The sequence below is a fragment of the Helianthus annuus genome, chromosome 7 (genome assembly GCF_002127325.2).
Source record: "Helianthus annuus cultivar XRQ/B chromosome 7, HanXRQr2.0-SUNRISE, whole genome shotgun sequence".
In the NCBI taxonomy this organism is placed as follows: domain Eukaryota; kingdom Viridiplantae; phylum Streptophyta; class Magnoliopsida; order Asterales; family Asteraceae; genus Helianthus; species Helianthus annuus.
Genome location: NC_035439.2, coordinates 103774597 through 103780058, shown reverse-complemented (window position 1 = coordinate 103780058; position 5462 = coordinate 103774597). Strand labels below are relative to the sequence as shown.

At 35.2% G+C, this 5462-nt stretch overlaps 1 long non-coding RNA gene across 1 annotated transcript; it reads left to right on the top strand.

Annotated features, from left to right (window-relative positions):
• The first annotated feature begins 1213 nt into the window (after positions 1 to 1213).
• Positions 1214 to 3842, top strand: LOC118480364. Its single transcript, XR_004862188.1, has 2 exons — positions 1214 to 1360; positions 2182 to 3842. It is a non-coding gene; the product is annotated as an uncharacterized LOC118480364 (long non-coding RNA).
• Positions 3843 to 5462: the final 1620 nt, after the last annotated feature.

Sequence of the window (5462 nt, the reverse complement as noted above, 5' to 3'; positions counted from 1 at the left end):
AACTAAAACTCCGGTTTTTGCAAGAAATGATGTTTTTACGAATATGAATTCTGATAGACGAATATGTAATAAGCATGAAAGATATAAGTCTTGACACTGATAAGTGCAAGACTATACATTCGAAAAGAAAGGTTGGAATAAACCTAAACATGACGTGACGCGATCACGGTCAAGAGAAGTAATGTGAAGTAATCATATTATGACCCGAGTGATGGGTAGAAAGTAACTGGACTGATAAGTCTAGTTAGTGAGATCGGTTAAGGTCGAAACTCAAATTAAGAAATTGTTTAACACGTTATTCACTACGAAGAGTAATGTAGAATAAACATAATTTATAAACCTATGTGACTAAGTGGCCAACGTTTGGCGACTCGGTCAAGTAAACAACAAAGGTATATAGATCCAAGAGATAAAGTGACGGCTCATGAGACCTCACTAACAGAAAATATTGATCACTTAATTGAGGGATCATAAAGCTATAAGTTCACGAACAAAAGAATAGTTGCTAAAAGTGAAAGATTTCACCAAGGACCTTTAAACAGGTCAAAACGACGGATTCATAAATAATTTGATAGTATATGAAAGCGATGGATATCGCTAAGTTAACTGGACTAGTGGAAATAATGAGGTTACGTTATTTCAAGATTGCACTATGTAGTATGAGCTACGTAGACAATTAGTAACCAAAAGGATATTGCCATACTTTTCTTGTAATACTAACAATTGGTCAAAGAAAAAGTAACGTTTAAAAGATTTCTTGGATCAAATGCATTGAGTTTAAACTCGATGAATTAAGCAAGAAAAGGTTTCGAGGACGAAACCTCTTTAAGGGGGGTAGACTTGTAACACCCTGAAAACAAGTTTGGTAACTAAACGCCGTTAATACTAAAGACGGGGAAAGTACCGTTAGCGGTAAAAGTAAACCAGAAAATATTAGGAATCGAGTGAATAATCTTAATATTAATTAAAAGCGAATAAGAGCTTCCAGGAAAATAGAATGGATAAAAGGCCCGATTTAACGGGACTTAAAATAAAACGGGTTTTAACTCCCGGAACCCACTAAGTTAACTAGGTAAAATTAACCTAGTTAGTAATGGGTAACTAAATAATAAACTATGAGTTATAGTTTCATTTATGAATCTCTAAACTTGAGGGGCTAAACAAGGGTAACTAGAAAAGTATTTTATTAAAACACTTATATAAAAAAAAACACATACATGTGTGTACGTATGCGATCAGAAGAAGGAGCCAGGAGAGATCAAACCCTAATTCAACAAATCCTCCGAATCGAAGCTCAAATCAAGCCCGAATCGTCTGCATAATTACAAATTCGTGATCACCTAGTCATGGGGATCATAAGGTATGTAAAAATTTGATGATTTGTGAAGTTGTAAAACTTGAGTAATCTTCATAATCGCGAATTATGTATGGAGGCTATGGCTGAATTAGTGTTGTATGATTTCTTGAAAACAAACCCTAGATGTAAACTCGCTAATTTAGCACCATAAATTAGTGTTTTGGTTAACTAGTTATGTAGGTGCTAAGTGGGTTTTATGACTATGGGATGAACACTAGAATTATAGTGTTAAAATAGATGAACATTAGGTAAGTAATGCAAGTTCTAGTTGTAACTTATAAACACTAGACATAAGGGCTTGAAATTGATGCTTGAAACTTGGTTGGAAGTTAATCAAGAACTTGACAAAAGAAGTATACGAATCTTGCCCACAAGGTGCTCGTTAAAATGCCTAAGTAAAATTGGGTGCCTACTAGTTCGTAGATAGAACTTGATTTGGATAAGTATTTGGGTAAATACCAAATATCATGACAAAACGGGTTTCCCTTATGGAGGAAAACCCGTAGATTTTGTGAAATAAAGAAATATAGTGTCTTCGATAATCAAGAGCTAGGCTAACTTAGTGTTGGTAATAGCATGAACTCGAATTAAAAGATTAGTTAGAACGATGGCTTAAAAGAACGCCTACCGGGTAAATTGAAAATGCCTAAACTAGCTAATGAACGTGAATGTGCATTTTAGATATTAAGGGACGTTTGACTTTCAAAAAGTGAAACTGACCTATAATATAATAAATGGTAATTTTTGATATGAAATGCGTAAGGTGGATTAATCGTATTAAATTATGATTAAACTAACCACCTTGAAACGATGATTGAAAATAGTTTGACGCTTAACGAGCTAGGTGGAGGCTTGAGAAAGGAAGCGGGTCAAACAAATCAAGAACGGAAAGAAAAGAGTGGCGTGGATGCGAGGTAAGTGAAACTTACACCTTCTTGTAGAATACATAACTATTCTATATGTTATAAATACAATGGAGATAATATTCGAAATATGGTTTCCGACACGAAATGACTTGGGTCGGAATTAGAAACCAATGTTAGAAACCATAGTAATGGCAAAACGGGGTGGAACGGTAAACTAGTCAAGGAAAGAATAAGATAAAATGAGTTTTCGAACGACTACTTTATGAGTAAGCTAAAACTAGTAAAAAGGGTAAAAGGGGATCAAATGGTAATATTGATACCCTTTGACAATTAATGACTAATAAGTGTATGTCGACTCTCATGCTCGCAGGATGAACGGCTCGTGAATTAGCGAATCTATGAAATAGCAAGTAAGTCAAGACAAGGTATTAAAACGGGTCAATATGATGATTTGAGCCAGGTACGCATAATTATGTTGTAGTTAAAAGTGCTATTTTGGTCAAGTAATTGGTGAGAGTCCTTCGTCGTAAAAGAAGGACCAAAATTGATCAAAACGCCCTTGTAGGCTAAATTGAACAAACAACCCTTAAGAGTTGTTTGGAAACAAATTTCATGATTAGATAGATACTTAGAATAAGTATAGAAGTTGAAAGATGTAATATGTTAGTTAAATAGCTCCGTTTGAGTCTTGCCGTAAAATAACAATCTGAAGGGCAAAACTCGGAACATATAGATATACACATTGTAATTCAACACACAAAGAGTTGTAGTTGAAGTTTACTTGATAAGAAAAGTAGGAATAAGACACTAGAAATGAATGAAAGCGATTTCAAGCTTTAAAGTGCGTAAATACCCTTAACGGGTCAAAATAAGCATACGAGTGAAAATGGGTTAAAATTGTGTAATAAACCTATGATTAGAACCTAGTATGGAAGGTAACATTAATTTGATGAAGTGTATGAGATATAGGAATCAAACAAATACATTTGTTTGATAAAATGCATAAACGAGTTAAAATTCGGTAAAAAGGGTAACGAGTCGAATGCTTAGAAGTCTCAAGTTTCTTATGTTGGATGTAGGATTTTAACTCCATATGATGGAGAATTAAATTACGGTCGCGTAGGAAAAAGAATCGCGTAAAACGGATCAATAACGAAGAAGTTATGGTCAATTCCGTAAAAACTGTTGTTGCTGAAAAATGCAGGACACAGCTCTGAACTCGCTGGAAAATCATATCTGTCGTGCCACGCGACGGATGACCAGAAACACGTCGCGATACGCGATGATGCGACGCGACACGCGTGAGACGAGGGTGTCTCTGTCGCGACCCGCGTGAGATCCCAAAGTTGGCAAATTCATTTTTCTTGTCCGTTTTTGTATCCGGACTTGATCTAAACTCATTTTAAGCCCGTATAACTAATCATTTCATGGTTTATGAAATGCAGGTGATATTTTGAACTCCGGATGACAATCAAGCGTCGAGCAAGAACCGAACACGCATTAAATGAAGCTTCCGCAAGTTGTTTCGTCGTTATTCTAAAACGGCGAATTAAACCACATTATGTTGTATCACTTTAAATTGTAAAAGTTTTTAATAAACCCGTATTTTTTTTATAGTATGTGTAGTCTTAACTATACATCTAACTGTTAGTATTTCATGTAAACCGTTAAATCGTAACTAGGGTGTTACATTTTATAACTTTCATTTCTTATTTTTTTTTACAAAAACTGAATATGTGATTTAACATTTTTTTTAAAACGGGTCGAGCTAGTACCTATCGGAAAACATCAGTACCACCGGCATTGGTACTATTAGAACTATTACTTGTTTTCGATTACTACGGTTTTCAATCGATGTTCTACATGTGTTGACATCTTTTTGGACTTATGGCGAATTTATTTTTTAAGTTTTCTCTTTCGGTTGCTATATCGAGTGTCGGTACTATATCGATACCATAATGAACCGAACCAATATTGACTGGATTTCCACCATTAACGCTATTTTTAGCATTGCGTCTACGTTTCTGTTTAAAATCTATTAAAAATCATACCGTACCGCTACGAAGAGCGGGTGTAACCCACTGGTTATCTTACAAAATAAATAATGATGTTGTATTGGAAATGATTATACTAACTCCCCCTCAGGTGATCACTTACTTTGTTGTTCATACAAAAGGAATGTTTGTGATCAAATAGATCTCTAACACATGGGATTTATTTATACAAGTACGAAAGCTCTGTTTGCAATCAGTTGACATCACCCTCATAGTGATATCTAACATTCCTTACAAAAATGATTCCACAGATGTTAGCAAACATCTACGGGAATCAGTGGCGAAGCTTGAGATTTCAGACCCGGGGGGGGGGGGGGGGTTCGAAAACGTATATACCCAAAAAATTATATATAACCGGGGGTAAAAAACATATATACCCAAAAATTTCTATACAGAAGCTGCATATATAACGCTACTGAGCGAACAGTTCGGAGGGTCGGGCGCCCCAGACCCCTTCTAACCTGCACCCCTGACGGGAACATCTGATCTTTTACATTAAACATTTGTACTAAGCTAAATACTGTTACATTGGGTAAACCTTTGTTCTTCAAACTGTTGTTGACTTGTATCAGACATCTGTTTGGCCACAACAAATGTTTGGTCTTCAGGATTAGTGCTTTGCTTCAATAGAGCTTTTGCCTTGAACAATGGTTTCTTCTTCTTCAACAGTGGTTCTAAGGCTTCAAACAGGTCTTTGAGAATATTTCATCATCTGTTTATTTCTTGATCAGAAGGTCATGTTTTGGCTTTTGAATATCATTTGTTCTTTTGTAGGTCCAACACTAGCGTCTCTACAGTAACTTTTCTTCTTGATTTTAGGTTTAGTGGTTGTGAGATGAATAACATCTTGTTTTTTTCTAATTTCAGGCGTTCTTTTTGATGTACGTATGTTGCTATCAACACACTTATTTTCCTTTGATACTTTTGAGTGTTGTAGTTGAGTTGTACTAGTGGAAAAGTTATTATGTAATACACTAAAAACCTTCACTGATTTCCATCTATAAGCCCTTAGATTTTGGGTCATGTCACATGATGTGTTCATTGATACCACTTAACCCTTTTTATTAGAATTAGAGTGGTTGCATGCGTCTTAGGAGTTCTTTTGATTCTTCCATTTCTACAGAAAACATATTAGTCTTAGAAATTTTAGAATCTAAAATAAATCCCGTACTTTCATCAGAAAGA